This window comes from Aulonocara sp. 'chitande type north' Nkhata Bay, linkage group LG16 (assembly GCF_057382095.1).
Source record: "Aulonocara sp. 'chitande type north' Nkhata Bay isolate Kocher_YH1m ecotype deep benthic linkage group LG16, A_spYH_male_GT1.1, whole genome shotgun sequence".
Taxonomy (NCBI): Eukaryota; Metazoa; Chordata; class Actinopteri; order Cichliformes; family Cichlidae; genus Aulonocara; species Aulonocara sp. 'chitande type north' Nkhata Bay.
The window spans coordinates 27,960,953-27,972,760 of NC_141359.1; positions in this window are offsets into that span (position 1 = coordinate 27,960,953).

Sequence of the window (11,808 nt, forward strand, 5' to 3'; positions counted from 1 at the left end):
GCAGCATGTTTCTCTGAGTCACTCATTTCTAGCGCAGTTTACGGAGACCTATTTGTATTCAATGGTGCACTGCAAAAGGGAGTCTGACTTCTCAGCACCCCCCACCCCCAAACACCACATTAACTGAAAAGTACAGTACGGCTTTGCAGAGCAACACCAGCTTTGTTTTACAAATGGTAGCCTATAGGGGCCACTGCCCGACTACAGTCAGTCTAAGGGTAGAGGACTAAGAGCTAGAAGACCAGCACTTAATTAGACATTCCCACAAAGACCCATAAACACCTTGTCAGCTGCAAAGTACTATGCATTTATGGTCATTTCTGAGTAATGGACATGCATTTTTTTTTTTTAGAGTAATTAATACTTGTTAGTCCTCAGGGTGAGTGAGACTGTCAAAAACTTGTGTTCTTCAAATTTAACTATAGATTTACATCTGCCGCAGACATCATGGAAGGTCAAATCTAATGGGATCAGGCTAATTCACAGAATGCATTTAACTATACATAACAGAAACTTTTGACTGATACTGCTGCAGATATATTTTCACGCATTAACTTTAACTGCAGGTTTCATAACCTACATGACATCTGCATGTATGTTTAGGTGTTTACTTGGCACAAAGTCATGTGCAAATATACGCCATGACATATTTGTACAAGTAAGCATTTCACACTGTCTTTTTGACATTTCAAATATTTATTCAAGAAAAAATATTGCTAGATAGAATATTCTTTTGAGGAAAAAGTAGGTATATCCTTGGCCACAGTAGCTAGTACTGCCCCTCTTTAAGCTGAAATAACTTCTTGTAGGTATTTTGCATAATTGTCCACCAGTCTCTGACATCGGCCTGCTGAAATTTCTGGCGACTCCACCATGCAAAATCCTTTCAGTTGCACTATATTTGATGATTTTCTTGCCAATTTCAGATATTCCCCAGCAACATTTCACATGGATTCAAATCAGTTTTTTTCTTGCCTGGGCCATTCCATAACCCTTTATTTTTTCATTTTGATTCATTCCTTAATGGATCTGCTGCAGTGCTAAGGATTATTATCACACTAAAAGCTCCATTTCCTGTCCAACTTCTACTCTTGGACAGATGGCTTCACATTATCTTGAAGCACTTTTTGATATGATGCAGAATTAATCGCTGAATCAGTGACTATAAGCTGCCCTGTCCCCAAGGCAGCAAAGCCATCCAAAACTCTAACATATCCACAACCATGATTCAGAGTTAGTATATGGTATTTCTCTGAAAAACTGTGCCAAACATATCCAGGGGTCCTGTGGTCGAACAACTCTGGCTTTGGTTTGTCTGTTCAGACCACATATGGCTCGCTCATAGACTAAAAACGTTTGTTTTCCTCTTGTGCTCTTTTTGGTCAGCAAAGGCTTCTTGCTGGCATGAAGGTCAAATGTCTGCTGTGTTTTTCTGATTGTAGACACATGCTCTTTCATGAGCGGTTGCATGACTTACCTGCAGATCACGTGATGCATTTTTTGGGGGTTCTTGTTCAGACAGTCCTGGAGAAATTGGCCTTGTTTTTTGTGGATTTCTACTTTTCCTGTGTTATTCTAGGGTCTTTACCTAACAATATAAAGTGCATTGGGATCACAATCTTGGGATTGTGACACGAGCAAAACAAATATTTTAATAGCAAAGAGAACACCAGACCCTAGATGTCATGGGTTGAAGCAAGAAAGCTTTATGCATGGAAGATTCTACCTTTCACCCATTGAAGGTGTTCATTTTTATGAATTTATGAATTTTCAGGTGCGGTAGTTGCAAAACTGATCTCAAAAATATATCAATATTATGTTTCATATTTGTACAACAAAGTCATCTTTTAAATTTAAGGTTCTTTTCAAAAGAGGTTTAAGTGTTTGCTTGTTCACATATGTTTAGAAAAAAAAAACGGTGTCTATGTTTATGTATGTGACTATATGAGGTATGAAGATGCAAGGACACTTCTTCCTCGGATGAGGTGAACCTAGTTTAGCTCACCATCCCACGCTGGCTCTCTTCATTAAGTATTCACTAATCACAGGGGAGGAGGACTGAGAGGAAAACTGTGAAATTGGTGAATGTTTGGAGTACTGAAAAGATAAGAACTGTGCAAGAAATGCTACAGCTCAACATGAAGAAGTAGTCTAAATAAATCAAGTGTTTATGCTCATTAATGCACTGGCTTGTGCTGGGCCTCTTCTCTTCTAAATGTATCTCTGGTAACATAACTCAAGAAAATTCAGCATCAATCATCAAGCTTTATAATATTTTGCCCTGCACAAGTGAAAATCCATTTAGAGAGCATTCTGTTTGCCCGCTCCTGTCAGTGAAACTGAAGTAATTATTTTCTAATACTAGAGAATCTAATGGCTCAAATGTTTGACTCAGATTCTGCATAAGATCTCTGTGATTAGACTAAATAACAGAGTATCTGAGAGCAAAGCTTTGTCACTCAGGTTGTAAGACGGTACTGCCACAGCCACTGACAGGGCTCGTGCGACGGTTAGTTATCTCTTAAAGGTGGCAGGTCTTTGAAATGCAGATACAAGCGAAGCTGCAAATCACAACAAAACCTGTGGCAAGTGGTTACTCTTGGAAACCCTGGCAAAGTGGATAATTACTGTATCAGCTGGAACATTTAGGAAAACACGTGAGGGCAAACTAAGGTTACACTGTTAACTTGCATACAATTTCCTTTAACATCTAACATCTTTAGCATCTCATTGTCATCAATCTGCATTTGACATTGGCTGTAGATTAATAAATGAAAGCTACTTCTGGCGGAAAACATTTCTCCACTACTTTTTTCTTTTGGCCGTTTCCTCTTTAAACTCTGCTTCCTTCACAAACTGTTTTACGCTCATGTTACCAAACATTTTCTCGTGGTTTCAGAGTGCATGTCTTTTCCACAGACTGTCCAAGACAAACATCTTTATCCCGGGTAGGAATATGCTGTTTTACCCAGCATGAACTACTTTATGTTCTTTACTATGCAGCACAAACCACCTCTTCCCCACAACCCTTCCCCCACTCTTTGTACAGTACCATCTTGGCTGTTGACCTGGTTAAAAAGAAAAGGAACACTTATGTTTTATAAAGCCTCTCATCTTCCTTCCTCTTCTCACACCACTTCCAGCAATAGAGTCAGCACAACTATATATATCATTTATTAAATCTGACATTGCACTTCAGTAAATGTTGGCGCCTAATATGAGATGTGTTGTTTAAGACAGCCAGCCAGCTACTCCAGCACGCTATGGTCCATTAGGCCTTCACTCTGGCTCATGAAAACATGGGGTGGATGATACAAAACATAATTCTGAAAGATGTACTAGAGCAACCACTTAACAGACTACCTGTATCTTACTGCTGGATGGAGAAGTGCTTTTATATGACACTTTCCAGAACACCCTAACTGAGGTGTTTACATCTTAGCAGTATTCGATGCGAGGCAAACAACTGGCAGCCCACATGACGTGGTTCCAGTTCAATCAGCTAATGGAAAAAACGAGCTCTTCATCCCCCACCGCGCCTCGTGCCCTCCACCACCTCAGTTTTCCTGCAGCAACACATTCACTACAGCAGAGTCTACCAAATGGTATAATGGTTTTGCCATTAGGGCTGCATTTATAGCCTGCAAGCAGGTCTTAGGCATTATATTCGGTCACAGCTATTCATGCTAACCTATTAAACTGAATGGCAGAGATGGAGAAAGGAGACTGAGCTTGTGAGATAGGGGAAAAAGACAAGAAACCACTAGGAGTAAGGAAGGGGGCTTTCAAGACTTTTGTGTAAGTGAAGCATATATTTGTCCTCTTACACAGAAATAATGCTTATTCTTGATAAAGACATTGCATTAATATCTCTAGCAGGGTTTTTTGAACATAACAATGCAATATGCCTCTCACTTGCTGAGTCTTATGCTCATGGCTTGAAATTAACATTGGTAGTACAATTTTACTGTGACAAATGTAATCCTTGGCTTGAGCTCCAATCCGCTGCAATCCGCTACTGATTTGACTGCATAACAATGTGAATCCATGACTCTCTGGCTGATCCATGCATTACTTAAAAGAATTCTTGCAGAATCTGCTCTGAGTTGGTGAAGTAATTTAGTCATCTGATAGTAATGAATGTATTAGCTCACATTTCTTGATTTTCAAGAACCCCTATATAAGAACAGTTTTTGTATATAGGGTAGGGCAGGGGTGGCAAACTCCAGGCCTCAAGAGCCGGTGTCCTGCAGGTTTTAGATGTGTCCTTGATTCATCACAGCTGATTTAAATGGCTAAATTACCTCCCCAACATTTCTTGTAGTTCTCCAGGAGCCCGGTTATGAACTAATCATTTGACTCAGGTGTGTTTACCCAGGGTGTTATCTAAAACCTGCAGGACATCGGCTCTCGAGGCCTGGAGTTTGCCACCCCTGGGGTAGGGTATCTCTCAGTATACGAAGGATTCATAGCAGTAGCAGTACTGGGGAAACAAAAAGGTTTTCTAAGGTTGATTTGATTTCTTGATGCCATAAAAAAAAAAAAACTATAACATTTTTGATCCTGAAATTAAAATAAAAAAATGCATGTCATGTTTTGGGGAAATAACAATGTCAAACACTGTGGAGAAAGATGTGTGAAGCTATGTAGCTGTAAAAAGGAGCTGAAAATGTAATTGTGTGGTAAGTGGTTTAGGAAGGTATAAAACAGTGTAAAAAACCTGGAACTAGTAAGTCTTTTGTAAAATGGGTGCAGTGTGAATTGTATGCTTAAGTGTTTCAATTCCAGCCTGCTGTCCAGAGAGTGCATCTCACAGGCCCAGACTGCTTCACCTCATCCACTTTACTCTGTGGTCCTATAATCCACATCCTGTATTACACACCACACTGATTCAGACATTCAAATAGCCCCTGCTACAGCAAGGGGGGATATATTCATTGGTATTTTGGGATGAGTCAGCTTGGTGGCTTCGGTGAATAGGGGAAGAAATCCATGTGCTGGTCTAATTTCGCTGGTAGACCGTGGGCCTCCCTGTGATACTTATTATCTCAGCTGTGTGTAACAGTGCCCCTATGGGTGCTAGCATTTTCCACCAAGTTAGAATAAGAGCTCTTTTCTCCTCCCATAGGGGACCTGTAGTGACTCTCTGATTCGCTTTCTCCAAAGGCTGACGATGCTTCAGCAGCTCCAGGGAGGTACTCAGCACTGAGACTGTGCTGCTGTGGTTGGTTGCCTTTTAATGACTCTGCTGCTTTAGACATGCAAATAGAGCTGAAGTGGAGAGGAAGCCTGGAGGGACACTTTGGCATATGGATCAAATGCAATATGCTGGATTTTAAGGGTGTAACATGGGACTAGGCTGTATGAATGAATGCATTAATTGAATACCAAAAACACCAGTGTTCATCATGGGTAATATGATTATAAGAAGCTTTCATGCAAGAAGTATTTCCCACCTTAGGCTTATGAACATTTTTAAGAACATTTTTGGGGAGACAATGAAAAGTTTGACTGCACCTAATATTTTCTTTGTAGCTAAAATGAGAATATTATCAGTCTGATGTACCTTTTCTCCAAAGGCTGAAGAAAGGCCTTTGGAGAAAAGGTACATCTTGCTTCTTAGGAATCCCTGGGGAGCAAGAGATAGTTTTTTCAGGTTAGTAAAAAGGGAAGAAAAAGCAAAATTGAAAGTGACTTTGCTCATTTGTTTTGTTAGGATGAAGTTTTTATTTCTATAATAATTATTTTGGTCACAATAGTCTGAATTGGACTTTAGAAAGGCTGTCATTGGGAAATTCTTTAGGATGCCATCCCTGACCAATAAGTATGACCCTTCTGTTAGATGCTGCTGGCGTGACAGAAAACACAGGAGGAGGTGTCCTCTGGGATTTGGTTTACTCACCAAAACAATGTGGTTTGTTGTTGAAACAGGTTTTGGTCAAGAAAATAATACTTTTTGGTATTAACCCTTGCTACTACCCAGTTTATTCAAGTGTGACACAACAGGATCATTTACATGTGTCCATATATGATGGCTTAGAAGACTGTTGGTCCTGAGAGGTCAAATGCAGTGCAACTTAGGAAAATACCAGCAACTAGAAAAATGCTTCAAAAACACACAAAAACACATTAGAAGGTGAATAGAACACAAAAGAAGTCGAAATATGTGCAAAATCTTACAAATCTTATCTCTCTCTCTCTCTCTATACATATATCTATCTATCTATCCTCACATCATATTCTAAAACCCACCCTGTGTGGAACCCAACATCAACCTTAGGTGCTGGAGGGATAATTACTTATTACTCTCCAACCTTTTAAGTACCACTTTTACAGGGAGTGATACGCTTGGAGCTCACATGCCGAGCCCCAACTGTATTCTGCTGCTGCAACATATCAGCCATAATTTCACAAGTAGACTGACTGACTGAGGTTTTCATTATTTAGGAATTCATCTCTGGGGCAATATCAAAAAAGAAATGGAAGTCTGTGTAGCAATTGTTGTGATGTATTTCTTCTGAAACAAATTGATGGGAATGCCAACTAATATAGCCAACCTTAGGTTAGGGCAGGGGTGGGTAATTAATTTTCCGAAGAGGCCATATGAAAAACTGGGACTGTCGCAGAGGGCAGCAGGAGTTAGATGAACTCAGTTCTGCTCAATATTATTGTTATTATTATTATTTTTAAATCTCTTTATAGGCTTGCTGGTGCTTCCCTCCATAATGGTCCCAGTTCCTCATGTGGCCCCATGGGAATATTAATTGCTCTCTCCTGGCTTAGAGTTTAGTCACACAAGCATTTTAAAATTCATTGTGGTGGCTTTTACTTTTTTGCTCTGTAAATGGCTTTTTAACCCCTACATTTCGGTGTTTGTGAATATGTATTCCGTCCATTCTGAGCCAATCTGAGTCAGATTTTGTTTACATATATAAAACCCATTTGGCAGTTTCTAATGTAAGCAGTAGTCTAAATGCGTACACTCGTTGTTACTAAATTGTTTGCCAGTGCAAATATTAAATTGAAAATTGCGTATGGTAGATGACTAATACTGAAAGTATTATCACAAAATGTCACAGCGAGCTATTTTTCACTGTTTACAATTGCCTCCTTTATACTTAGAGTGTATATATGCTGCGTGCGTACTTCACTCTAATCATTTTTGACAATAATTTAAATGCATTTGCATGGGAGACACCCTACATCCACTCAGCGTAGACTCTGACAGCTTCTGCTACTGCACTGGGACAAATCATGATTCCTGGTATTAACTGCTTTACGTCAGGTATTAAATTATTCTGCTTTGCGTCAACTTTACACGGTGACATGATGTGATACAACATGAACTTCCTCCAGTTCAATACTCATAAAGCACTAGGGAGGTATAGTGCTACCCAGCATTTTACAACCAATTAAACTGATTGTCACTACATACAAAGGGTGTCAGTCATGAGAGTAATGTATTCAACAGTAATCCTTGACAATTACTCTAACCCCTGAGGATATGAACTACTGAGTTGAGGCCTTGGTGTCTGTAACAGGATTGTCACTGTTTTTGAAAGAAGAAATGTGCGACGTCTGCCAGAGAGAGAAAAAATTAGAGCCTAAGCAGTTTTTAATGTCTCTCTTTCTATAAATATATATACACATATGTCTGTGTGTATTCATTTATATTAATTATAGGGAACAATAAAGACTAATAAAAAATCTGTGTGACATTTTATCTTGTACTCTACATGTTTTCTTTACTGCTACCCTTGCCATATGGGACTGTTCGTAACCTCACAGTCAACTGACAGCTGATCAATTTGCATGTCCATATGGGTCCTCTAATAAGATGACAACATTAGACCTGTGGTTTCTGTTAGCTGGGAAATAATGCACAACCCTGCAACTATTGGCCACAGGGGCCACAAATAGTCCGTAGCAATTTAAATACAAAATCAGTCTATTGTGATATGATCTGTTTGTAGTTAAAAGGTCATCAATATTGATTTGAAAAATACAAGCAAGCAGGCAAACAAACAAGGTTGAATTTAATCAATTAATGTGCATAAAAATAAGAAAATTGCAACTATTATATAAATACCTGCAAATCTATAGGATTCTGACATTCAAATGTTCTATCAGCTTATCAGACTGGAAATTGACATTAAAGCTGAAAACTGTAATAGCAGATGCTTGTGGCTGCTACTCACCATTTCTAGATCACAAATATTTGTAATGGCACTTACTTATTTGCTTTTACACAGGAATATCTTACCTCTAAAACCCATTTCAAGATGCGATCTTCATTTACCCTATTTTCCAAGTTTGTAGTTGAACAGTTTTGATGCTAATGCGTGATATTAGTCTAATGGTGTGTGGTGGACGTGAACAGCTGGTTGTTCCTTGCTGGACTGATAATTAGTCAGTAGTATACAAAAGAATTACTGCACATGGCCCCTCTCCATCCTCATTTCTGCTACTCACAGACTGCTTCTCAAGGGAGCGCTGGCTTCCAGCAATTTCAAAACCCTTTCACCGCAGGGATTTTTATCTTCTCTATCTTTCGTTCTGCTTGCTCCCTTCTTCATCAGCTCTCTTTCTTCCATCTAACACCACTGATTCAGGGAGATGTAGAAGTAGGAATTGTTACCCACTGAGGTGCTGACATCACGGCTGCAGATGGCAGAATGTGGATTTTTGCACTATACTAATAAGACCAGGTGTTTCACCATGAGAGACAGTGCATTTTAAATGGGACAGCAAATGAAATGCAAAGCCATTTAACTGTTAAGTGTGTGCAAGGTGCAGAAAGCCTAGCATCTGGGATGCATTTAATATTCATGCCCTTCTCCATTTATAAAAGCACTTTCTAAACACACACGCCCACTGATTCCTGACTTGTTGACTAATTGTTTAGCAAGTGGAGCGATGACAAGAACTAGTGAGAAAACTATGACGAATAAAACTTCTCTAGGCACGCTGTACTCTTTCTACATGATGAACAAGGTCAGCAGGCCTCCTGATTTATGTCTTATGAAACAAGTTTAATAACTGTTGAACAGGTTTTCAGTGCTGTTATCATGCAATACTTTTAACAGACTCCTTACATGAGTCAATAAGTACAATGTTATTAAGCTGTAATTACTGTCATGTATACACTATTAATCAAAGTGGCTATATTTTAGCAATGATAATGTATTCAAAGATAAAACCACTTGTAGTAGTAAACCCACAGAGGATTATAGCCCACATCTACAGTTTCCTTTGGCTTTACATACCTTTACATAAAGGGAGAAATATTTCCCTTGAAAGAGATCAAAAGTTTTCCAAATGAATGATAATACTGAATGATAATGAGTATGTTACTCGGTAAAAGAGGAATGTGCAATTATGCCCTTTTCCAGCAGCTCTGCTTTATTAAATCGAAAGGTGACGATGTCAGTGTTTTGTTCACCAATTACTATCACTGCTCCAGGTGGCGAAAATAAAAAATAGTTTTAATGCTTTAGCTTTTTAGCATGAAGGGTTAACTTCACGGAGATCAGGGCTGGCACTTTGCTTCAGTGATTTCAGTTTCATAACATCTGTCCCTATTAAAAGTTGGACGTTTCTTCTACTGACATATTTCACTGGTGTTATCGCTATATGTAAAATGAGATTTCAAAATTGAGATACAACTTTTATTATAGCGTGCTCTCTTAGAACAAAAATTATAGAGACACCTCAAATGGGATGGTTCAAAATTTGTTTTGGTGTTTGCAGCAGCAAATTTATGCAAATACCATGATTAAAAACCAACAATTAGGTCAATCCAGTTTTAAAGACATGATGACAGGACGTTACAGCTCAGTAAGGATCTGGAACCTGTGGAAAAGTAACAAGGCAATAATATGGAAATACCGTTATTGCACTTAATTACCAAAATATCTGTGTCAAAGCAATAGTTTGCTATAGAGCAATAGAGTATTGTTCCACTGGAACTGATGTCATTTGGTAATAAAGGCAGCACCTGGTTGTGATAATGTAGAACATAAACATATGAGGAAAAACCAATTAGTAAGGCTATAGTAATATACTGATAGCTTACTAGAAATACACCGTTTCCAGTTGTGTAGTAGAATTTGTATAAACTGACTTTAAAGTTGCAGTAACTTCATGCTAATTAGGCAATATTGGTTGACGCTTTAACATATTGAGATAGCACAATCAATATTAACTTATAATCATGCGTTACTACCAATTTAAAGTCATAATATAAAAAAGTCAAATGCAGAGATTTGATCATGTCATTGCTAAAAAGTTATGAAATTATGCCAGTGGGTTTTTCCCTCATAGAGAAATGCTTTCCACATTATTCCTACAGTTTCTGACCAATTATTACCCACTTACATATATCACAGTGCAATATTACTCATGTAAAACATTTTCAACAAGAGAATTAAATAATCATTACTTGGATATTACTTTGGTAATTTTGTGGTAATAATTTACTGTTTAACTTTAACTGCCTTCTTGTTTCCACATTTCTATCCTATTTATTTGTATTTAATTATCTGGATTTCTTTTTTTGCAAAGAATCAATTGAAATGGTTCATTGGTACACAACACTGCACCAAGATGATTCATAATTTTTTTAAACTCATGCCTTTATTAATTCTAGCCTGGACTATCGTAATTCATTAGAGAGGGCACGTTTATCCCATAGTGGCTTCTGTTTATTGGTTCCCTGTTAAATCCAGAACCAAATCTCAAATCCTCCTCCTCACATACAAAGTCTTGAATAATTAGGTCCCATCTTATCTCAAAGACTATATCACCCCAACAGTCCACTTCACTCTCAGATTGCTGGGTTACTTGTCGTTCCTATGATATTTAAAAGTAGAATGGGAGGCTTCAGTTTTCAGGCTCCTCTTCTATGTAACCACCTCCCAGTTTGGATTTTGGAGACAGCATTTTTTTTTCTGCCCATTCTGTTGGTTTTTGTTTTTTGCCCTTCTCCCCCGTCCCTCTTCTCAGCTGTTTCTCTTTCCCTCTTTCTTTCTCCCCTTCTTTCCTCCAGTCAAGTCTGTCCCGTATTCAGCAAGTGAAAATAAAATAAACAATAAAAGGTGAATCAAATGGACCATTATGGCAAGGCTGGGATGGTCAATTTGGCAAAGTAAATCCGTTGAGCACCTTCAAATGGCTAAAGTACGCAGCACAGATATTCAGAAAGTATAGAATGACAGCAAAGGTAACTGCATGTGTATTCTTATGACAAAGTGAGGAAATACTGCTCCTGCTGTCGTATTGTTATCTTAAAACAATTTTATAGCATTTCAGTAGTGCAGCTTTGTGCTATCAGACAATGCAATCGAAAACACAGTAACAGAGTTTTTACTCCAGGATTTGACAACGAAATAAATATTTACATCTTATCAAATTCACAATATGCAGATGATTACAATTTTGACGTACCCGTGACTTACCTCACAATCAAATACAGGGTTAAAAATAATTTCAGTGTAGAATACCCTTTGACAACATATTTTTATCCATCTGTGACCCCCAAGCTGAAAAATGATACGTGATATCACATATGTGAGATCAAACTGCATTCTGTGGCAAATATCCCTTAGCTGAAAACTCTAGGCTTATCAAGAGTTTCATCTATTTTGTGCCAAGTGAAAAAATAAAACTTGATCATTATCTAAGAAATGATTTCTTAGATTGCATCGTCTGACTGTATTCTGTTACTGCTACAGCATGAGCACATCTTTATTGTAACAGGACATTTTGTCTTTTGAACGAATGAAGTTAAAATATGGGTGAATATAAACA